At 40.2% G+C, this 25,789-nt stretch overlaps 1 pseudogene; it reads right to left on the bottom strand.

Annotated features, from left to right (window-relative positions):
• Positions 1–18,337: 18,337 nt before the first annotated feature.
• LOC103714765 lies at positions 18,338–24,326 on the bottom strand (annotated as a pseudogene).
• Between the last annotated feature and the right edge of the window lie 1,463 nt (positions 24,327–25,789).

Below are 25,789 nucleotides of genomic sequence, written 5' to 3'. Positions count from 1 at the left end.
GATTCATTATTTGATCTATCTATTGTTTGCTTTTCTATTTTATCCTTAAAAGGAAAAATGTCTTCAAAAAAAGAAGCATCTTTAGATTCAATTATAGTATTCTTATCTATGCCATTAATGTCAGAACTAATGACTAAGAATCTATAAGTAACACTATTAAGAGAATAACCAAGAAATATAGCATCAAAAGTATTAGGTCCTAATTTTCTTTTCTTAATTAAAGGAATATTAACCTTAGCCAAACAACCCCAAACTTTTAGGAACTTTAGGTTAGGTTTTCTTCCTTTCCAAAGTTCATAAGGAGATTTATTAGAACCTTTAAATGGAACCCTATTAAGCAAGAAACATGCAGTAAGCACTGCTTCCCCCCACCAAACCTCAGATAAACCTGAGTTGGCAAACAAAGATCTTACCATATCTTGCAATGTTCTATTCTTTCTTTCAGCCACTCCATTAGACTGAGGTGAATAGGGAGGTGTTACTTCATGTAGAATTCCATTAACTCTACAGAATTCATTCAAGTCATTAGAGGTGTATTCTCCTCCTCTATCTGACCTGAGAATCTTTATTCTCTTGTCAAGTTGATTTTCTACTAAAGATTTATAAGACTTAAATATCTCAATTACTACATCTTTAGTTTTCATCAAATAAACTTGACAATACTTAAAATAATTATCTATGAAGGTTATGAAATACCTTCTTCCCCCTTTAGTCAAAGTTCCATTTAGTTCACATACATCTGAATGAATTAATTCTAATAAGGTGGAATTCCTATTTACCATTTTAAATGGTTTTCTAAGTTGCTTAGACGCACAAATTAGACACTTTTCTTTTTCATCTAATGAAACATTAGGCAATAAACCAGAACTAATCATTCTTTTAATAGTATTATTATTCACATGTCCTAATCTAGCATGCCAAAGAAATGAAGAACATACTGAAAGAATAACTTTATTATTGCTATAAGAAGGAATATCCAAAGGTACATCATTCATTTTATTAATTACATATAAGCCATCACACTCATAGCCTTTGCCTACAAATGTTCCATTCTTTGTTATAATCACTTTCTTAGATTGAAATAACAAAGAATAGCCACTCCTTATCAGAAAAGATCCACTGATCAGATTCCTCCTTCCTTCGGGCACATGGTACACATTAAATAGAGGAAGCACATTTCCAGATGTAAGCCTTAGAAGTACTTTCCCAGTTCCAAGTACTCGTGCCGAGGTAGAATTCCCCATAGTCACTGTTAGGCCGCTCCGGACCTGATAAACAGTAAAAAGGGTACAATCAGTACACATATGAACATTCGCACCTGTAACCACTAACCAATCGGTAGAATGAATTGCCAAATTTAACTCTGGACTTAAAGTTACATACCGATCATCAGTACTAGTAGGGCCAGTACTGGATAACACCATGTTGGTTTGTGGATTGGCAGGTTGAGGAGGTGCATGTTCATAGTTCTGATACTTCTTCTTCTTCATCCGGCATACTCTTGCCATATGACCGGATTTTCCACAATTGTAGCAAATCGGCCTCCGATCATTCTTATTGATCTGGTATTTTGGCTTCATGGATTTTTCTTTGTTCTTAGGTCCACCCATTTCAAATTTGGAGTTTTTGAACCTATAGGTTTTATTCTGGCCTTCTACAAAGTTCACCTTAGTTAGAAACTCAGGATTCATGTTTTCCTCATTGTCTTTCTCAAGATGTTGCTCTTGGATCCTAATGGCAGATAGTAGGATTTTCATGCTCATTTCCTTGGTCTTATGTTTTAGGGACAACCCAAAATCTTTCCAAGAAGGTGGAAGCTTGTCAATTGTACAAGCAACTTGAAGGCTTTCAGTTATACCCATTTCCCTTAAGTCTAATTCATGATAAATCACTGTTAGCTCATGAGCTTGGTCAACTATGGGCTTGGTGTCTACCATCTTATAAGACAGGAATTGACTAGAAGTATACTTATCCATTCCGGCATCTTGGATACCATATTTTTTATTAAGATCATCCCAAATCTCCTTAGAGGTTTTCAGAGTGCAATAAACATCAAAAAGGGGATGAGAAAGATAGGACAAAATTCTACCCCTACACAGGTAGTCTTTCTTCTTAAATTCCTCTAAATTACAAGTCCTAGCCGGTTCATTCTCATCCTCATTTGGAGGAGAGTCAACAATTATGGAAAATAATCCAAGCGTGGTTAAGAAGATTTCCATTTTCTCTCTCCAACGCTTAAAATTAGTTTCATTAAACTTTTCGGGAGGAATCGGGTCACTTGCATTGGCCATTGGGGAACTCTAATTACTAGCCTATTATATGTACAAAAATCTACTTCAAGATTGATGCAAATAATATTTGAAGCAGAAATAAAACTAAACTATTCTACTTCAATAAATAATAGGCAGTAATAGGCTAAAATAAAAAATTAAAAGTAAAGTAGGAAAAATGGAACCCGAGATGCTGAGGCGTGGTATGTTGGTCACTTTCCTTGAAGTAGATTTCGCCGCCTTACAGTGTACTAGGCTTGGATGGCGTTCTACTCCTGACAGCCTCTCGTTCCTTCAACCTCGATGATTTGCACAGATCAAAGAAGGCTTCGAACCCAGAATCAATATGCAGCAAGCCCGTTTAAAAAAAAAGAATTTGGAAGAAATATTTTAACTGGTAGGAAGAGAGTAGAGAAAGGAAAAAAATTTGGAATTCTTTGCTTTTTGTCTAAAGAATTATATTTCTAATCTATAGAGGTCGTCTATTTATAGACCTCTACGGGACTTATTTCTGTGGGGCGCAACTCTTCGTGTGGACGTGTTCTCGCGGTCGCGATCCTTCTCGTGGATGCGTTCTCGCGGTCGCGATCCTTCGCGAACACGCCCTTTTGCACGGTCGTAAAAGCACGCGTCCCTCAAGAACGCGCCCCCCCTCTTGCACGGTCGTAAAAGCACTTGCTTTTACGTTCGTGCAAGGCTTGCACGGCTTGAACTCAAGTCCTTGTGAGAACTACCCCACATACAAACCAGCCGTACCACCAATGGATGGTGAAAAATTAAAACATTTAATCATTATAAATCCAACAGGCTCACTCCCTGCTGAGATCGGGCGGTGAGCGGATCGGATCCGAAGCGAGAAGAGAAGAGGCGAAGCCTCGGAGACTCTTGAGAACGATTTGGGGAATGTGGTTGGATAGGATAGGAATGTGTCGGAGGCGACATGATACCTGTTGAAAACATGCAGTTTGCCTACCTCCACCTTCCTAAGGGTTCACATTGTATCTTTCGCACAAAAGATCAATGATCTTCTTACACAACGTTGACCATTGGATCTCTCTCGCACACATGTCGAAGCACTCCGAGGTCCTCTATCATCTGTCTTCACAAGCAATCGTTGCGTGATCGAATGATGGATTCATACGAAAGGAGGTGGATCCTTCTTTTTTTTTTTTGACTTTGGCAATAGGGAGGGGGGAGAGGTAAAACCCTCTCCATGTAGCAACCCCCACTAGGCTCCCTTTCACCAGGGAATGTTCGATGCGGATAGATGAGATAGCCATCCTTTACTCATACCCTCCCCGACCCGTGGGTTTCCCCACATGTAAGTACGTCACCCCAGCGCCACCTCAGTATCGGCGGACCAGATGGCGACTCCACCGGGCAAACCAGGCGGGGGGCATTCGGTCTCCACATTTAATCGACGCCCGCGCAGAACCTGGGCCACTTCGGCGGAATCTTAGCCCTGTTCCAACCGTGTTATCACCTTGGTGGCATGGTGGATCCTTCTTTCACCCAAAGGTGGGAAGAAAAGAAGAAGATGGGAGGCCGGGCGGCAGCCGCTAGCCTCGGGCCAACCCTTCTGGGCGTTCTAGCGAGGGACTCTTCCTTGAGCTCGTGGGAGGAGAAGCAAACTAAGAAAATACTTTTGTTATGACAAAATGACCATAAAAAACATTACATAGTATTATACAACAGAGCATAATAAAATATAATATGTATTAATATATAAATATATGATATAGTATAATATTAATGCAATATAATATAATATTATTATAACATAGTAATAGAATATTGATACTATAGCATAATAATTTAATATAATATTAAATTATTTAACATCATATATTAATGTATTATGATAGAATGTAACGTAATATTATATTTATAGTATAATACAATAATAAATGTATAAAATATTATAATTATTAGCATGGATTAATTTTTCATTTTCTCGATAACTATAGAATAATATGACATAATATTAAATTATTTAACATAATATACTAATATATTATGATATAATATAATATATTATTATATTTATAGTATAATACAATAATAAAGGTATAAAGGAACATTTTGTGTAATTATTATACTTTATAATAGATATTTTTGTCTAAAAAAATATTATAACTCAAAACAACTTTTTGATAATTTCTAAAAGTATTTTTTCGGAGAAGCTCCAATTAAAAAGCTGTTTTAGTTTTTAAAGCTAAAATAGCATTCCAAAAATTTTACCAAACACCTCTATTTTATCTTAAAGTGCTTTTTGGCCGAACAAAAGCTCCACAAACGGGCCATAATCATCTTGATAAACAAATTATATTATAGTATTTAGACTTGGTGCAAACAAAATTATTACTAGAAATTTGCTGTCCCAAGCATTCCATGACAAGAAATTGACAACACAATCAAACACCATCTTGGGAGCTCAACTTGGACAAGCCCGCCCTTACGTGTCTAAATTAACATAGCAATGTACATATTATTGAATCAAGTGTCCAGAGGTGAAGCCGGCGTCTTTTTATCTTTGGTAACCGGTGAAGCCGGCTACGTAAACGGAGGTTCCAAAGAGCACCTTTTGGTTTCTGGTTAGCATATCCCTTCATAGGAGCTCGCTATATAGAGGATGGGACCTTGCTCCAACAAGCATAAGAATAAACGGGGCTTCAACTTGAGAAGGGAGACGGAGAAGAAAGAAGATGGCCAAGGCAAACAACAAAGTTGCTGTATTCGTTAACGTGGCCATTATGGTCTCTCTCCTTCTCGCCATCAACATGGCCGAGGGGAGGCTGTTTGGCTGTAAGTTTTAGGAGTACTCTTATAAGCAACTAATATATACTAGAGTCAACAAAGTCACCTCAGAGCTTGGTTCGGCTAGTTCTCGTTTGCTTTATAGCTTATCCCTGAGGCAGGGGATGGGTGGGCTCGAACTCAGCTGGGCTAGCTCAGCTCCTGGCCTAGTTCGGCTTTGGGCTTTAAATAACAGTTTAGTAGGAGATGACAACTCGGAAAAAAAAAAGATAAAAAAAAAAAGCAGTTTGAAATAAATAACAGGAAAAATTAAGAGTTATTTAGATACTTTAGTAGGTTGTTGTCAATAGTAGGAGTCTAGGAGAATATGGTAGACTTCATACAACTGAATTTTTCATTTTTTTTTTCTTTTTTTAGAATTTTATTTAGGTTGTTAGAGGATGTTAATGAGAATTCAAGGTCTAGCTAGTGTGTTCCTAACACTCTTCCTGATCTCTTGTGGCAACAGTTGGGTTTGCAAAAGCATCAACCTTAAGCTGTGAGAATGTTTATGGGTTGCAGAGTGGCGATACATGCTTCCTGGTCCAGCAATCATTCAACTTGACCGCAGAAGAGTTTAGTCGCATTAACCCTAATCTGAACTGTGATAAGCTTTTTGTGGGTCAGTGGCTTTGCGTTGAGGGATGAAGGGCTCTACTATTTCTACAAGAAATGGAATATTTGCATGTTAGTTATGAATAAAAGGATAGTGGTTTCTCTTTGAGAAGTACTTCCTTCGTTTGTATTTCTTTCAATGAGTAATGAATTCTATGCTGGTCTTGTTGCCATGGTTCCCAAGTAGTTCCTTTACGTGGGTTCAAAAAAATTATTGCCGAGCCTTCCATTGATCTCTCAGAATTTTCCATTCAGTATTGGAGAGTCTCTCTCTTTATTCGTTTGAACCTGCAGGTCCAATTTCTTAAATGAAAGCCCACACTCAGATCACAACTAGAAATGCTAGACTTGAAGGGTCCAATTTTTTAAATGAAAGCCACATAGACTAGTGGAATAAAACATTAGATATCCTCTTATAAAAGTAAATGTTTGTTACTGGAGCAGCCCAGAGACGACTCCCGAGATACAACTGGGTTTGGTGTTCTTCCATCATGTTGGTTCTCCACTTATATGAAAGAGATGGAAGCCACTAGTCTTACAATCCTCTATTCCTGTCTATAGGCACAGAGATCTCTTCTCCATTCTTACGAAGCCGACGTGTCACGAGGTGATGTCAAAGTTTTTCAAGTCCAAACTTTTTGCGTGATTACAACGCATTTCCACGTCACTTCATTCTTATCCATTTTTTTATCCACAATCCAACTGGATTTGGGGAGGACGGGTCAAGCAAGCAGTTTATATTGAACCTACGCTCTCAAGCAACTTTTTTCTCCCTTCTCATTGGAAATGCGTGACAAACAACTCGCCCGTCATAGGTTTTTCATGAACTCACATGTAAACAAAAATCCGTGGCCAGAACTTGCGGTTTGACGTAGGAAAATTGGGGCCTTCTAAATATTAGGTGTGACCATGCATGTTTCTCTTAATTAAAAGGACGTCACCTTCACAAGCTGCTCTATAGACTGTTAGAATCATTGTAGGACCATTGATTGCACCAAACATAGTCCATCTTACTAAACTTTATCTTGATTGATTGTGCCAAACTTAGTCGGTCTTACCAAACTTTGTTAGCCTCCAGTATTATATAAAAGTTGCTCCTGTACATTGTAATTGACGTGCAGAAATATAATTCTCTTCTCTTATTCTTCTCTTTCAACGTGTTATCAGAGCCAAACCAAAATCAAAAAAAAAAAAAAACCCCTTCTTGTTGGTGGATTCTCTGGGTTTTTTTTTTGGGTGGAGAGGAGGGACTGCAAGCAAGCTCGTCCACTCGGCGGCGACCCAGCCACCTTTCGTCCGCTCTGATCTTTCTTAGAGCCGATGCGATTCATTGGATTCAGGCTTCCGCATAGAAGAAAGGAAAGTCGTCGGGATCTTTCTATGGCCTTCAACTTCTTCTCGTATTCCGTAGCCTTGTCATTAAATTGTCCTCAACTCTTCCTCTCTCTCTCTCTCACGAACTCTTTACCAACCATACACACAGCTAGAATCCGACTCCTCCTCTCCTCTTCGTGCTCCTTCCTTTTCCTCGAGGAAGATGAGTGGTGGCGCCTCGCCGCCTCTCCATGCGCCCCATCTCCGATCTCTTCGACGAAGACGGGGACCGCGCTGCTACTCCACGGTGCCACCAGGGGCGGCCCAAGCCTTAGGCGACCGGGAGCCTCGGTCGCCTAAGGCCTCGGCCCAAAGGAAGGCCTCCGGGAGTCTCCTACGAGCCAGCATAGCTGCCTACGAACCAAGTCGAAGTCGGAACTCGGAAGCTTACGAGCTGCTCCAGCATAGCTGCCTGCTGCCTACGAGGCTACGATCCAGACGTCTTAGCCCGTTCTCTGTCCTCCTGCCGGCTGCCGTCCATAGCCCATAGGACCACCATAGCCTGTCTTCTCCATCCGCCGTAGTCACCAGAATCCCAGTCTTCCCAGATAACCAGAGTCCAGGGCCCTCTAAAGTTCTAAACTCTTCTTCTTCAATCTTCGGTTCTTCCTTCCTGTTCCTACTATCTAGTTCTTCGGTTCACAGTTCACTTCCTCCTCCATCCTCCTTAGTTCTTCACTTCTTCCGTCCTTCGTCCGTTCGCCGTCCTCTCCAGTCTCTAGGTGGATTAGGATTTATTATTGCTGAAGTAGTTCTCCGCCAGGTCTAGGGCCCTAGACTAGCCGGAAAAGTCTGAAGTAAACTAGTCTCAGGTTGTAGCGCTAGCATTATCACAGTGCAGGATAAATTGATAGCGAAATGGCACCGCTAGATCGCGTAGCAAGTAAGAAAGCCATAACAGAGAGCAAGCAGAGAACCTCTCGTCAGGTTGGTTGGGTTGGCTTGCTTCTTAAGATAAGAGGGAATTCCCAGATAGGTAGTTTACTAAGGACTCCCCCCGAGGGGGTTGGGGGGGAAACGTTCCATAACCTAGTCCTTAGATAGCTTTCCGACTCAGATGCAAATGCACCACTTGATTCAGTCACAAGTCTAACTAATTCCCCCCTAGCTGTCTAGTTTATCTATCTCTCTCTGGCAGGTGCTCTTCAGATATTTCCCTGTAAAGACTTCAGTACATGCTTTCCTTATTGTGCTACAACAACCCAAGTTCCTTGATTAACTTGTTTCATGTTTATGAAATTCAAGGTTTTTTGTTTTTTTTTTTTTGTTTGAATTTCATATGCGTGTACTGGTGGTATCGGAATGCCTGTTGGACTTTTTTGGAGCTTGTTATCTGTTAAGTTGTTGTCCCCGTTTTGATGGCACGCCATCTGTTTGATAGTTTGACTGTGAGGATTTGGAGCTTGTTATCTATTAGGCTGTTATCCCCATTCAGTACTTTTGATGCCACGCCATCTGTTTGACAGTTTGACTGTGAGGATTTGGAGCTTGTTATCTGTTAAGCTGTTATCCCTGTTTAGTAGTTTTGAAGGCACGCCATCTGTTTGACAGTTTGACAGTGAGGATTTGGAGCTTGTATGAACATGTGAATGTGAATTTATCCTCGCTGTTCTTTATGAACCAAAAAATAGAATGCTAGCTTTGGAGAAAGTAAAGAGCTTCATAGGTTATGATGTTGGTTTTTCGTCATAATATAAATTGCTACTGCCACTCAGGCAATACTAATGCAGATCCAACAAGAAGGTCCTTGCTGATTGAGAAGCTAGCTAAAGCTCCCAAAGTTCCTAATTACTCTAGATTTCACTTAGAAATTAGGACCTTAATCTTCATCCACACATTAGCAGCTTCAGCCATTATTTGACACTATGATTATTGTCATATATTCAATAGGTTCTGCAATTGCAGTTAAAACAATTCTTCTAGGTTATAGCAAAATATTTGTTCCAGTTTTGGTTTGTAGTTCTGACTTGCTTATCTTGTTTAGGTTTCTTTAAGGCCCAGTACTTTGTCATCTAAATTTGGATTGTGGTGCACTGTTATTTTCTAACTTCTAGTCATGAAAGCCTGCTATCATTTAATGACTTCACATTTTGTTAAGCTCTCGGGAATCGTAGATGGGACCCTTGCCCTATGTTCTTTTTGGCGCATTGCCTTCCCGCGAGTAAATGCTATCATCCTTTCCAGCAGACCCATCAGTAATCCAATCTGTCATCGCCTAGAAATGAATGTAAGGAAACTGGAACCATAATTCAATCCCAAAAACTCTAAAGCAGGCTGAATCCTCTCATTTGTTAAGGTTCAAATATCATCAATATTGTAAGATTCTTCTGTTGCACTTACAATCTGTTAAAGATTCTTCAAATATCATCAATATTGTAAGGTTCAAACAATCTGTTAATTTCTTCTAGAGTCTGCTCTTTCTTTTAAAGAATGTTATCTTTTCTATGTTACAGTTATAACGGGTTGTAAATGTGCTTGTAACTCATACTGCCAAATTTTGTAGAATTAAGTGTAGTTGGTAGAATTAAGTTTGGTTAGTAATTTTGCATCTTGAAGAATTATTTTTAAATAAAATTTTAAAGTATTTTACACTTATTAAAATTTTTTATTATTATTTTTTAAAAAAGGTCTTTCTTACTGAGTTCGCCTTAGGCTTCCAAATGCATTGGGCCACCCCTGGGTGCCACTCATCCCTCAATCAGTGGTGCTTCATCTACTATGACGAGTTTGTCGACCTCAACGTCCGCACGGTTGACGACTGCGCTGCCCTCGAGGATCTCCATCACGCCTTCTCTATCTTTGACCTCGATCACAACGGCACCATCTCCGCCGACGAGCTCGCTCGCATCCTTCTTTGTATCGACAACACGCCGCTGGGGAGCCTGCCGATGATGGTGAAATTGAACTTTCTGAAGGCCATGAGCAACACACTGGGACACAGCTTAATTAACCGGCAACACATGCATCACGACCGGCTCCGATATATTGAAGCAGCAAGGGATTGCCGACCTCAGCAAGTGGAATTGTTTAATTGTGGATAACCGGGGCCTGGGGGTTCTTCTTTAGAGTGCTCTTCTACTTCACACTGCTCGTGGGGAGCAAAAACAAGAGGAGAGCCAACTCTTCACCTCTTCGTTCTCTTCTCAATTTCCTTGATCGGAGTGTTGGTTCGAGGGATCCTTGGATGTGCCATGGCTACGGGCGATTCTACTCGGGCAATGGTGATCAGGTGAGCGTGGGATCCAATCTCTCCCAATTGCAGAGCACAATTTTACTGCGCACCTTGATGGGGTTCAAAAGGTGAGGGAGTTAAGCTTTCTGGGCACCTGCTTCCGATGCTCATGTTCCTCTAGAGATAAGGGAGTTAAGCTCCCTCAGCACCCGCTTTCGATGCTCATATTCCTCCAGAGATGAGGGAGTTACGCTCCCTGAACACCAGCTTCCAGTGCTCCTGTTTCTCTGGAGATGAGAGTGTTAAACTCCTTTAGCACCCGCTTTCGGTGCTCCTGTTCCTTCGAAGATGAGGGAGTTAAGCTTCGTGAGTACCTGCTTCCGATGCTCCTGTTCTTCCATTTAGGCGATGGTAATGCATGCCACGCTGTACCGTCAAAAGCTTGACGAAGGTAAACTCGGTAGGTGCGGTCCCGCTCCAAACTCCAGCAATGCATCACACTGTCTTATCAAAAGATTAGTAAAGGTAAACTCAACTGGCACAGTCCCACTCTTGATCATGGAGGCGTATATCTGTTTGGCGTTGCCCCAGTCCTCAATCTCCAATTTTATTTGCTGCATTCGGCTCCATCATCCAGTTCGAGGTCTCTTGCTCTTCTTCTATGGGGCTTTCGTCTATGAGCATTGTTGAGCTTCGGTTGCCTTTTTTTTAGATCTGTCCTCGCTGTGGACGTCTTCACCAAAGCTCATCCTCCTGTCATCTTTCGATCTCTTGTTTTCAAACTCAAGTTGGTGTCCACTTTACCACCTTGAGTTTGAGGGGGATGTTAAAATCATTATAGGACCATGGATTGTGCCAAACATAGTCAACCTTACCAAACATCACATTGATTGATTTGTGATTGTTTGTGCTAAATTTAGTCGGACTTACCAAACTTCATCAGCCTTCTAGTACCATATAAAGGCTGCTCTTGTACATTGTAATTGACAGACAGAAATATAATTCTCTCTCTCATTCTTTTTTTTCAACATAAACCATATATGTGAATCTAAACCTAATTAGCTGCATGATAAAACCGTATCCTTATCGAGAAGGCTAGAAGGAGAGCATAAAAAAGGAGGAAAAATAAAAGAAAGCAAATAAAGTTGGGGGTGAAGAAAAAGGATATGCAAAGGATTTCATCGGAACACGGGGAATACAATTCCATTTATTACGAGAAAGGTGGCCAAGAACCTTCATGGATAGGTACGTAACAAGGTGACTTCAATTGCGGATTAGGTTTGCCAGCGGTAGAGCGGCATGTCCTCTCCTATAGGCTGACCATGCCCCATGTTTTACGTAATACGTGAGCCTGCATGGTTATGCATGCAAGTAGATGTCATGCACCATAACGGGATTATGTGATACGTGTGGTGCCCAACCTGCCAAGGAGCAAACACATTTTGTTATACCGAAAATAAGCCAATCAAAACATTGTATTTGCTTAAAGCATTCATTGATGCTGCTTAAAAGCTTAATGATGGTTTTGGTTTCAATATTCGTTGCAGGAGACACACCTACGAGTCATAGTTGTGTGAGGGAAGCTGCAGATTACAAGGCGAACCACATTGGTATCAATCTAGCGTTTTCTCAATTTGATAAAATGTTGACAAAGGGTCGGCATAGAGCAACAAAGGCTTCAGGTTGTATCTTCCGTGCGAAAGACTAATTCACTTTTTTTTTAATATATATAACATCAAATGTTGGATTGTGCAACAATCACTTCGAGATCTGTATAGGCCGAGAAAAGAACAATCAATCTTTCGCACGAAAGATGTAATCTAAACCCAGCAACAAATAAGTCATACCGACTACTTCCTAAGGTAAATCAATCCTGGTGAAGGGTGAGGGAACCGAATGAATTGGACCGTTTTGGAGCCAAAAGAATCATAGATTGGATAGCTAAAGCTTGGATTATATGAAAAGAAATTTGAGAGATGCAAAACAAGATTGCCTGATCTTTGACTGTACCCTTGAATGACAAATCTGGAAGCAGAGATCTTTACATGGGAACTGGTTGGCAAATTTCTCAATTGGGTAACTTCATAATCGCTAATAAAGCAAACATGTGAATTAGCTGACTAAGATATTCATCTACAACACCACAAACCGGAGAGTGCTGGTTGAAAGCACCCTTCTATCCCGGCATGAAATTTGGTGGACTTGGATAATAAAAATAAGTTGGTAGGACGGGATCGACAAAAAGTTGGCCCAATTTGAAAATCGGGCCCGGCCTGAAAAATTATAAATCAGCCTAGATTGGGCCAAAATAATCATATATATTTAATATATTTTATATATTACTAATAATAACTAATTATATATTACAATAACAAAATCTTACGCATGTATCAATATTGGGTCTGTTGGGCGGGTCTCGTATTGGCTTTATAGAAATGGGCTGGGCTTGGACAAAAATAGAGGCCCAATGTTTGAGTCGGGCCGGGCTTGGGCCTAAACATCAGGCCTAATTTTTTGCTATAGAGCTCGGCGCAAGTCCGGCCCGGCCTGGCATTTGATCAGCTCTAGTCAAAAGAGCCCATTAATTAAAATGTAGAATTTGCTATTTTAAAATGCGACTTATGGAGAAAGAATAGGTATAAAATGGATATAATGTATTGCCCGTTGATGTTTTATTAGTAAGTCATTGAATGATTAAAAATGTACTTTCATTCCTTAATGTACGAAAACATATATTGTGGTTTATAAATTTTGACAACTTCAAGTACTAACTTGGTAGGTTCTGGTCCAGTCACTCAATTTCCATACACTAATCTATTTTAAGCGATTGCAAAACAGCCAACTCTCATCAGCATCTCTGTTTTCTTTAATTAACCATAGGAAATTTATCCATAATTAGACGAGGGTTCTTGAATCGGATCCCAAGTGAATAATTGCATTCTAGTATATTATCGGTTTATTCTATAGAGTTTCTAGTGATTGATAGCAAGGATTTGAGATCAGTTCCATCCTTATATCCCGATTTTGTCATGGATTATTTCTCCCGTCATAGTTCTTAAAAGAACAAACAAAATTTATATCATTATAGTCCCAGCATGTTTGTGAAGCAAAATGATAAAATCATCTCGGCAAACTAATTATGTTATAGTATTTAGACTTGGGGCAGACAAAATTATTATGATATACTACTAGAAATTTGCTGTCCCGAGCATTCCATGACAAGAAATTGACAAACACAATCAAAGACCATCTTGGGATCTCAACTTGGACAAGCCCGTCCTTACGTCACACAAAGATCTCATGCTTAAATTAACATAGCAATGTACATATTATTGAATCAAGTGTCCAGAATTGAAGCCGGCTTCTTAAACGGAGGTTCCAAAGAGCACCTTTTGGTTTCTTGTTAGCTTATCCCTTCATAGGAGCTCACTATATAAAGGATGAGACCTTGCTCTAACGAACATAAGAATAAACGGGGCTTCAACTTGCGAGGGGAGAGGGAGAAGAAAGAAGATGGCCAAGGCAAACAACAAAGTTGCTGTATTCGTTAACGTGGCCATTATGGTCTCTCTCCTTCTCGCCATCAACATGGCCGAGGGGAGGCTGTTTGACTGTAAGTTTTAGGAGTACTCTTATAAGCAAATAATACTAGGGTCAACAAAGTCACCTCAGAGCTTGGTTCCGCTAGTTCTCGTTTGCTTTATAGCTTGTCCCTGAGGCAGGGGATGGGTGGGCTCGAACTCAGCTGGGCTAGTTTGGCTTTGGGCTTTACTTGAATCCGGATATATTCCCAGGTCACATAGGAGATGACAACTCGGAAAAAAAAAAGATTAAAAAAAAGCAGTTTGAAATAAATAACAGGAAAAATTAAGAGTTATTTAGATACTTTAGTAGGTTGTTGTCAATAGTAGGAGTTTAGGAGAATATGGTAGACACCATACAACTGAACTTATCATTTTTTTTCTTTTTTTTTTTTTTAGAATTTTATTTAGGTTGTTAGAGGATGTTAATGAGAATTCATGGTCCAGTGTGTTCCTAACACTCTTCCTGATCTCTTGTGGCAACAGTTGGGTTTGCAAAACCATCAACCTCAAGCTGCGAGAATGCTTATGGGGTGCAGAGTGGCGATACATGCTTCATGGTCCAACAATCATTCAACTTGACTGCAGAAGAGTTTAGTCGCATCAACCCTAATCTGGACTGTGATAAGCTTTTTGTGGGTCAGTGGCTGTGCGTTGAGGGATGAAGGGCTCTACTATTTCTACAAGAAATGGAATATTTGCATGTTAGTTATGAATAAAAGGATAGTGTGGTTTCTCTTTGAGAAGTACTTCCTTCGTTTGTATTTCTTTCAATGAGTAATGAATTCTATGTTGGTCTTGTTGCCATGGTTCCCTAGTAGTTTATTTACGGGGGTTCAAAAAAATTATTGCCGAGCCATGAGCTTCCATTGATCTCTCAGAATTTTCCATTAAGTATTGGAGAGTCTCCCTCTTTATTCGTTTGAACCTGCAGGTCCAATTTCTTAAATGAAAGCCCACACTCAGATCACAACTAGAAATGCTAGACTCGAAGGGTCCAATTTTTTGAATGAAAGCCACATAGACTAGTGGAACAAAGCATAGATATCCTCTTATAAAAGTAAATGTTTGTTTCTGGAGTAGCCCAGAAGCAAATCCCGAGATACAACTGGGTTTGGTATTCTTTTATCACGTTTGTTCTCCACTTGTATGAGAAGTTGGATGATAACCCTGGATGGTTAGTCGAGTCCTTGTACTAATAAAAGAAAGGACAATTTACCTGTCTTACAATTCCTTTGGTGTGTAAGTTCTCTCTTTGTTCGCTTTATCGGTAGGGGAAGTTGGAAACCATTACCAACTTTCAATGATCACGACGGGTGAAGCCTTGGTTGCTGATGAAAGAGATGGAAGCCACTAGTCTTAACAATCCTCCTGTCTATGTTGGAAGTCTCCTTCCTTTTGGTAGTTTGTAATGTTGAGAGAAGTTTTAGTCCCACATTGCTTATGTAAAGTTTTTTAGATAGCTTTATAAGCATTTATATCCTACACATATTAAAGTAACTTTTTGGGGCTCGTTTGGTTCGCGGAAAAAGAAAGGGGGAAAGTGTGGTCAACGGGAAAGTAATGATATGCCTCTTGTTTGGTTGGAGTTTTCAAAGGAGAGAGAAGGGAAAGTTGTATTCCCATGGGAATGTGATTCCCACATTTCATGGGAAAGTCTTTCCCATGAGAAACATGGGAAAGCAACTTTCCCATGAGAAACATGGGAAAGCAACTTTCCCATGAGAAACATGGGAAAGCAACTTTCCCATGAGGCGGGAATCACTCCATTTTTACTTTTTCCCAAAAAGTCCCTTCAGCATTAAAGAAGCATTAAAGAGGCATTTAAAACCTAATTTTTATTAAGGGCATAATAGGAATTATATATAACTTTCCTAGGAAAGTGGATGGCCAACCAAACATAAGCACCTTGGAAATTTGTCACTTTCCCATGGTCAACCAAACATGCCAAAAGTACTTTCCTAGGCATTCTCTTCCTAGGAATTTGTTTCCCAGGAATCATGTTCCTAGGAAGGAAAATGCTTCCTGCGAACCAAACGAGCCCTTGGTGGAAAGTTGTGGAGAAAAAGCCAATAATTATATTAATCAAAAATTAGCACTTGGCACTTCAAGATTGGTTTGCTGGATCATCAACCTCAACATAGTAGGGGCAAAATTCGTTTTAAGGATAGTGTTAATTCACGCTTCAAGACCGGTTTCAAATACTAGAGATTCCTCTGTATATATCTCTTCAACATTCTTACAGAACATTCTTATCCATTTTTTTATCCACAATCCAACTGGATTTGGGGAGGACGGGTCAAGCAAGCAGTTTATATTGAACCTATGCTCTCATGCAACTTTTTTCTCCCTTTTCTCATCGGAAATGCATGATAAACAACTCGCCCATCATAGGTTTTTCATGAACTCACATATAAACAATAATCCATGCCCAGAACTTGCGGTTTGACGTAGGAGGGCCCTCCAAGTATTGGGTGTGACCATGCATGTTTCTTTTAATTAAAAGGCGTCACCTTCACAACCTGCTCTATAGAGACCATATGTGGTGAATCCAAACCTACTTAGCTGCATGATATGACCGTATCCTTACCAGAAGGAGAGCAGAAAAATGGGGGAAAAATAAAAGAAAGCAAATAAAGTTGGAGGTGAAGAAAAGGATATGCAAAGGATTTCATCGGAACACGGGGAATACGATTCCATTTATTACGAGAAAGGCGGCCAAGAACCTTCATGGATAGATGTAACAAGGTGACTTCAATTGTGGATTAGGTTTGCCGGTGGTAGAGAGGCATGTCCTCTCCCATAGGCTGACCATGCCCCATGTTTTACGTAATACATGAGCCTGCATGGTTATGCAAGTAGATGTCATGCACCATAACGGGATTATGATGCGCGTGGTGCCCAACCTGCCAATGAGCAACGACATTGTGTTATAACGCAAATAAGCCAATCGACACATTGTATTTGTTTAAAGCATTCATTGATGCTGCTTAAAAGCTTAATGATGGTTTTGGTTTCAATCATTGCAGGAGACAGACCTACGAGTCATAGATGTGGGAGGGAAGCTGCAGATAATTACAAGATGAACCACACCGGCATCACTCTAGTGTTCCATTCTTGCATGAAATATTTTCTCAATTTGATAAAATCTTGACAAAGTGTAGGCACAGAGCACCAAAGGGTTTGGGTTGTATCTTTCACGCGAAAGACTAATTCATCATTTTCTTTCTTTTTTATGACATCAATTGTTGAATCGTGCAACAACTACTTCGAGACTTATATAGGCCGAGGGAAGAACAATCATTCTTTCGCGTGAAAGATATAATCTAAACCCAGCAACAAATAAGTCATACCGGCTACTTCCTAAGGTAAATCAATCCTGGTGAAGCGTGGGGGAACCGAATGAATTGGACCGCTTTGGAGCAAAAAAAAATCATAGATTGGATGGTTAAAGTTTGGATTATCTGAAAAGAAATTTGAGACATGCAAATCTAGATTGCCCGATCTTTGACTGTCTTCTCGAATGACAAAATCTGGAAGCACAATGATCATTACAGGGGATCTGGTTGGCAAAATTCTCGATTGGGTAACTTCATAATTGCTAATAAAGCAACCATGTGAATTAGCTGGCTAAGATATTCATCTACAACACCACAAACCGGATAGGGTACAACGTTGCGAATATTGGAAGGGAAACTAGTAATTACATCTCCTGGAACGTAGAAGCAAAATATGGTGCATGATTAGAATAGACGATAATTGAAAATTACAAAGCCTGAAGCCTAGAACTCATTTACAAATATCCATATACACTATGCTGCCTGCTCTAATTAGTCTCATAAGAAAACGAAAACTCTAACCAGAAATTTCTCCGCGGGAAACCTAACATTACTTTCAGAAGCGAAAAAGCTAATCATTTGGTAGCTCAAAGAAGAAAAAGGGAAAAGCAAAGCTAATATTTTGAAATTCTTATTATAAAGGTTCAGAAGAATGACACAATTCTGAAGTTTGGAGGTTTCAAATAACTTTTCAATACCTAACTACCAGAGTAGAACCTTAGCTTGTTAAAGATTCAAAGGTAATTTTGAAGATCAGCATAATAATAAAGAATATTTATTAATAATAGATGATAATGGTTATAATAAGTACACATCTTGCCTGACAGGGTCTACTACAAGAACCATGTAACTTACTAACTTACAACACATTCTTGGTACCACGACAAGAATTCTTCCATGTGCAACTACTTTTTTGATTTTTTTTTTTTTTTTTTGGTGTATCGGCGTCTCAATACATACGGCCGTGAATACACTCGAAATAGTTACCGTACAAAATACGCTCTAGTGTCGATGGCACATGCTCTAATGCCTCCATGTAACGGCTCCAGAATGATGTGCTGTAAAGGAAGCAATCCAATCTGTCATACTGTTCGTCTCTCGAAATACATGTATGACACTAAAGAATCAGACTCCTCCAAAAGATGGCAAATATCACTGACTAGAGAGTGGAGAAGAGCAGAAGAGAAATAGGAGCAGAAGCGCAGAAAACCCTTCACATCATCATAACAATAATATAATGATCCAAGCTTTCCTGAGGTCTCTTAATCCTTTCAACATTGATTGATACCGTACATAAGATCAAAAAGAAACAAAAAACTATATCATTAAAAAAGAAATTGAAAGCAAACAACTAAAGTCCTGGTTGAAAGAATCAGACCACTAACTACCACCTATAAGTTCAATCCCTCTGATTTCACGTTCATCACTTGGACGCAGCCTTTGGCATGCCATTGCCCATCTCAATGCCGCCGCCGACGTGGATGTCTTCATCAGCAATGAACTTGCCCCAGAACCAGTGAGCCTTCCAGACCAGAATCATCTCTTCAATTGGCACATTCTTAGTCTCAGGAAGGAAGAAGGCAACAAAAGTGGTCATGATTAAAACCCACCCACCAAAGAAGTAGAACAAGCCAAACTTCATGTGGCAGAGCATCGTTAGGAAAGCCTGGGCGATCATGAAGGTGAAGAGCATGTTAACAGAGACGTTGATGCTTTGCCCAGCTGACCGAATCTCTAGCGGGAATATCTCACTGGGTACCAGGATACCTAATGGGCCCCAAGACCATGCAAAACCAGCAACATAGACACAAATGAAGAGCACCACGAAGGCTGCATAGGTCTTGGAAGGATTTGCCTCCCCACTAGTCCCAAATTTGATTGCAATCAGTGTCCCCACAATGATCTGCACAAAAAAACAACCATGTCTTAGTATATGCACTGAAAAGAGATAATGTGTGCGAATTATAACTTGCCTGCGTGTGGAATCAAAACAGAGTTGGTGTTAAGATACTAATTTCTCTCCAAATTCCAGGAAATTTATTTTTGAATGATCCACATTATGTCCATGACAGTGATGAATAAATAATTGGGTTAATCCAAATAGCATGGCCTTAGATAACAATGATGTTCTGGTTGCTCATGCAATAGATTAGACTTATACCAGATCGCAAAACAAATATTAAAATTGAGCTTCGACAATCATATCTTTATATACAAAACTTTTCAGAAACAACAGTCCAGAACTGGTGAGATGGAAGGACTGAAAAAGGGGGAAGTTAACTATCCATCTGACCGTGCCTTAACTTTTAACCACCATGGACTGGTTTTATAAGATCCAAGCCATAGACAAATGAGTCCTTAAGTTCCTGTCCCTGGAGGATAAAAATGCCTTCCAATCCCCAACCCCTTTTTTCCAAATCATTGGACTCTCCATCTTCCCCAGTTGCATTCCACCACGCGTCCCTCCCCTCACTCTGCCACCTCCCTCCACCCATCCGGCCTCTGACTTGCCGCCTCTCCGGCATGCGTCGATGTAGTGGCCTCACATTGTCCTGGCCAACTGCCTTCGTCCCACCGTCTTCGTCCGCGGTGGTGCGTCCTCCCCTCACTTTGCTACCTCCCTCCACCTATCTAGCCTGCTAGTACAGTCTCCGGCGTGCATCTCCGGCGAACCATGTTCGTTTGCGGCAGTGCATTGACGCTCGACAAAAGGAAGGTAAAAGCCTTGATCAACACAGAATTTTTTAATACATTATCATTATGTAATACATAATTAGCTGAATGCTGCAAAGACTTGATCATTATGTAATACATTATCGTTTTTTTAATGTTTGTTCAATTGTTGAGAGACTTGGTGTTGACTTGGAGGTGTTGTTTCGGGTGTTTGCTACATGGTGTTTGAGGCCTGAAGGCTACTTCCTAAGGCTGTATGAGGGCCTGAGGTTGTTAAAGATGGAGGAGAGGCAGCTCAATGATGAGATGTCAAAGGCAAAGGAGAGATGGATGAGGGAGAATGGTATTAGAACAGCATCTGAGGCAGAAAAAAATAGAGAAAATAGGGTATTTGTGGGTTGATTTTTTTTGAAAAAGGGAAAATGGAGGAAGTAAGACACTTCACGTGGTATGATATCATTCATTCATTAAGAGCAGAATAAACTGACAGCAGTGTTATAAGTTTGAAATGTTCAGCTGGTAAGTTGTTGTACATGGGTCGATGGCTTCCCAAATATGACTTTTCTTCTAGTTCTTTTTCAAATTTTTAAATATCTAAGCTTGATGTCATTTTGTTTATTTTGAAAAATGTAATAATCTTCATAGCTGAATCTTAGCTTTGGTGTGTATGCAATTGTATTAAAAAAACTCTCCCCCACCACCTTGTGCTCTTCAATTGCAGAAATGAATGTTATGCTATTATCTGATGCTAGATGATGTTAACATATTAACTTCCCTAAATTGGAGTGTTTTTTCCATTATATTGTCATCTATGCCAAATCTACAAGTTACTGAAAATCCTAGAATTGTCACCAGCAAAGTCAGATGAGGCATTGATGATGGGTAAATGCTTTTGAAGCACTAAGAGTTAGACTGCAACGAGAATGGACTAGAGAAGTTCATGACCGTGCACAGCAAAAGGCTGATAGTATAGACTGCAGGGTATATGTGCTCATGTTTGCAGAGATATTGACAAGAGGAAGCTCGAGACCATTACATGATAAATTTAAGGATCTCTCATTGTATAGGAGCTGGGTTGCAGCACATATTTTGTTTAATGGCCACTGTTTTACCTATGACAGGTTATGGGCATGGTACGAGCAGAGGTTACCCAGCATGAGAAATTAGAGCATGTTGTATAACATAGCAAGTAACTTTATGTCTCAACTGTGTAATATAACATTGTAATAGATTGAGTACGTTATGTAATATAACATTATAACTTTACATCTCATTTATCTTATAAAATACTTGTTACATTGATATAGTTTGAGTATTATTGTTCCAAATGGTATGTTGACGAAGGATTCACTTATGTTGCCAATGTTTAGTTGACAAATGTATATTGACTGTACCGGGATACTTTGCCTTGATAAAGGCATGTGTTAGTATCTTAACTGTGTACAACCAAAATGTAAATATGTAGAAAGAGAAATTAATGTGCAGGTTACTTTTAACTATGTTGACAATAGATATATTAACTGTGTGCACGTAACTACTAATTTTGTGCTGGGGGATATTAGAAAAGAGAATATTGAAACAAAGTGGGAAAATATTTTAATATATTTTCAATGATATAGGAAAGGAGAATGAAGACATAAAGTTGGTATTAAGATTCTGCAGATTTTTTTTAACAATAGATGAAAAGAGAATGATGAAATAAAGTAGGAAGAACTGTTCTTTAGGGATATTTTTTAGGAATTGATGAAATAAGCAGAGGGATCTTTCTGAGGACTTCTTTCAGAGAAAGAGATAACCAAACGCAGAAGAAGGGATTTGGGCATGCATGGGCATGCGTTATTTCCTTAATGGAATGCTTGGATGTTATGCTCCTGTGCAGAATCGCAAGCTGGGGGTATCGTTCCTTAATGGAATGCCTGGATGGTGCGCGCCTATGGGGAACCGGAGGCTGGGGTATGGTTGGCATTTTAACAATTACATCACGTTCTCGGTCTAACCGTGAATTACAACATAACATGCCCTATGGACTGGAAATAGAAATCCCAGTCAACAGGGATTTTTTGTTACGCCGCAATCCATGGCGGGACCAGAAAATAAATAGTCCCAAATGAACTACCTTTCTAGAAAATTTAAACCAAAAAGAAAGACAGGCTGATCATCGAATTCTGATAATATCACTATTAGTAGTGCAGCAAACTCAATAAAAGATTTTAAAATCAAATGCTTATGCAATCCATGACTATGTTTCAGGATCGAATTGTTAATATACCTGACAAGCAAGCATCTGGGATCCACCCTGTAGGAAAAGCTTCCGCCGGCCAAGCTTGTCGACGGTGAAGATGGAGACTACAGTAGCAAGCACATTAACCAACCCCGTGATGACAGCTGACATAAGTGACGCATTGCCTCCAAATCCGATGGTCTTGAAGAGCACAGGAGCATAGAACATGATGACGTTAATGCCAGTTAGCTGCTGGAAGAAAGGAATAAGGATGACCATAATAAGCTGGGGCGGTACTTCCTCTCAAGAATGTTTCTCCAAGGGTGCTTCACGAGCTTGGCCTCCTCACTGGCAGCAACAAGATCGCTATACTCCTCATGGATGTCTTTAGTTCCACGGATGCGACAGAGCATGCGCATGGCCTCATCAGCATGGCCACGCTCGATGAGGGAGTTCGGGGTGTCAGGAAGGAGTAACGAGCCGAGGGTGATAATTCCAGCAGGGACAGCAGCAAGGCCAAGGCTTATGCGCCAACCCCATCCACCTTTGATCTTGGATGTTCCATAGTTTATGAGATTGGCAGAAAGGATGCCAATGGTGATCATCAATTGGAAGCTAATGTTGAGCATTCCACGCATTCGAGCAGGGGCCATCTCAGAAAGATACACCGGAACGGACTGTAATCACCATCAAAACAAGAAGACACTACAGTCTAAGATACATAAGAAAAAGAGAACTAAGATTTTGTAACTAGACAGACTCCCGAGTTTAATTCTTGCCTCCATGTATGCCCATAAGAAATTAAAGAAGCATCCTCCATGGCAGGAATTGTTTGGATATAAGGATGTGGACGTACTTTTTCACGATAATCGCGACGAGTTCTCTTGTTGAAATATTAGTCCAAAAAATGATCAAAAAGACACAAAAAAAAAAACGTTGGAATTTGGAAGTGTCTATTTCTGAACAGCAATCACTCAGTGCAAAAAATAAATAAAAAAAACTCAAACAATAAAAAAATCCACACAGGTCCAATATGCTCCTAGAGAATTTGCTGTCCGAAGGAAGACAGCAGATCACTGGTTTAACGAGACAAAAAGGTTATGACTAGAGGATGATATTATTGACCTCCAATAATAATGGAGTAGTAATATCAAAACGCTTTGTTTTTTATGACAAATATTCCGTACTTTCTTATTTTAAGAAGTTGCGTGGGCCAACCTTGTGACGGAACCAAGACAACTATTCGGACCCACTCTCCCGGTCTACCGCTTGAGTTGCTTCTATTTTAAAATTATTATTATCAACCTAATATCCCAAAATAAAATCACAAAAACCTCCCCGCTTCAACCCCGGGACCGGAGAGCATTCCGAATATTATTTTTGAAAAATAATATTCAAAAAATAGCTAAAATGAAAGATTTAGATGCGAAACAAGGAATTAAGAGTGGGATATATGACACCCGGAAAAAACCTTTTTCTCCGGGGATCCAAAAACAAACCGGAACTTTTTTTCTCCTTCGTCGGAAATGGGAAAAAAGACAGAACTCAGAATAGGGAAAAAATTCAAAGAAGCACTTTTGCTTCCGATCTTAGAAATTCTCCAAATTTTTGTTTTCTGGAATAGTACCTGACCGGCGAAGCCGACGCCGATGCCGAGGAGGATGCGGCCGAGGATGAGCATGAGGACGTCCTGGGCGAAGCCGTTGAGGGTGGCGCCGACGAGGAAAGTGATCCCACCGCCGAACATCGACCACTTCCGGCCGAACATCCTCGTCACCGCCGACGCGAAGAAGGACGCGATCAGCGCCGCCAGGTACAGCGACGATGTGAACATCTGCAGCACCTGGCTGTCGAACTTGCAGTACTGGTTCGTGCTCTGGTTCTCCTTCTCCTTCCGATACACGGACGGGAAGAACTTCGAAAGAAAACGAATCCATCGAAGTCACCCCACCTAACAAAGAGAATCCAACCAGAAAAGAAAGCCCAAATCTCATCAGATCCAGCCATGGAAACCCTATAAGATACCCAGAAAAGGAGAGCTTCTTTGTTACCGGAGATTCCGATATCATAGCCGACGATGAGCCCGCCGGTCGCCGCGACGAAGCTGGCGAACAGCACGAAGAAGGTCAGCTTCGCGGGATAATCCTTCGGCGCCCCGGGGCTCACGATCGCTCCTCCTGCCATTGCCGAAGACCTCCAACCCCCTTGGACTACACGAAACCCTGACGCTAGCCACAAGGAAGATCGAAAGAGAGAGAAAGGAGAAAGTGAAGAAATAGTAGGAGAGTTTGGGAAGGGGATGGGGGCGGGGATTTATAGAGGAGTGAGTGAAAAAGTGGAGTGAAAGAGTGGAGTGAAAAAATGGGTGAGCTACCACCACGTGGTAGCACGGTGGGAATGAAGCTTTGACCCCGCCCGGGGTGGCCCAGATTCCTGCATAGATCGAATGGCTTTTCGCCTTATTTATTTGGTGGAGCCGTTATTTGGTCTATCATTATTTAAATAATTTTGATATGACATATTTATACGGACTGATGGAGCTTTGTCACGGATAAAAATAATATGAGTAAAAAATAGGAGGGAGCCTAATGGGGATTGCTACATGGGTGAGTTTCTCCTCACCTCTCTCTTCCGTTTCTTTTAGCGAAAAAAAAGAAAAAAGTTAAGGCGGCGGGCCTATCCGGTTGGGGGGACGAGGCGATTCGGATCGCCAACTCGCCGATTTTGGACAGTGTGAGCTGGGCTCGCTGGGTGATCGGATGTGGACCGTCGGTCTGGACCGTGATTCCCTTGATCCGCAGTCCCCGCAATGGACAATACTGTTGAAAATATATGACAGTTAATTAATTGGATACGCCCAAAACCTGATTTGCCGACTTCCTAAGTTAATTGATCGGTGGCTTACAAGAACTCGGAATTTCCTAAACCGGCATCTTTGTGATTACAACTACTTCTATAAATATATCCAAAATAGTTTCCTCTATTCTTTCTATAATGAGGCCAAAAATTACTAGTGCAACTAACTCTATCCGAATGCCATAGTGTCAACCATATCCACATTTATTAACATTGCATGTGCTTACTTCTCTCTCAAAACCCTAAATTATATATTATACATGTATTGCATGTCACCACCATCCATTTGATATTCCTCCTCCAGTATTCATGTTTTGCGCATTACACGTGTTGATCTTCACTTTCTACATGGACGCTCCTAGATGATTTGTGCTATGTATTAGAACGTGTTGCGTATGTTTTCTTATTCAAAAATCAGAAGCTTTAGCTAATGTTGTGGATTATTAATTCTATTTGATTGTTAGTTTTCATAGATTTTGCATGTTTGGTAGTCATTAAAATCTAATTTTGTTAACAATGACTAGATTGAACCAAATTTGAACAATTGATTAATAATCTATTACTAAAATAATTAGATTGAACAAATTTATATTACAAACTATATGTTTATTAATGAGTATGAAGATAGAGAAGAACACTCCAACTACATTTGATGTCCATGCAACATTAGCAAGAGACGATAGAGAATGAGAAAAACCATGCAATATAGTGGATCTTGTAATTTCCCAAATCTCTCATAGACTATCTTCTTATAAAATAGCAGTTCAATCATTATAATATTTATATTTTTTCCACAAGAGAAGGGTTAACCCCCTTAGAAAAGCAACCATAGAGCATTAGCTCAAGGAAGATAACAAAATTGTAGGGAAAGAGATCAATCCGGATGCTTGATT

The sequence above is a fragment of the Phoenix dactylifera genome, chromosome 11 (assembly GCF_009389715.1).
Source record: "Phoenix dactylifera cultivar Barhee BC4 chromosome 11, palm_55x_up_171113_PBpolish2nd_filt_p, whole genome shotgun sequence".
NCBI lineage: Eukaryota > Viridiplantae > Streptophyta > Magnoliopsida > Arecales > Arecaceae > Phoenix > Phoenix dactylifera.
The sequence above is the reverse complement of the archived record's forward strand: the minus strand, read 5'-3'. Positions and strand labels throughout refer to the sequence as shown.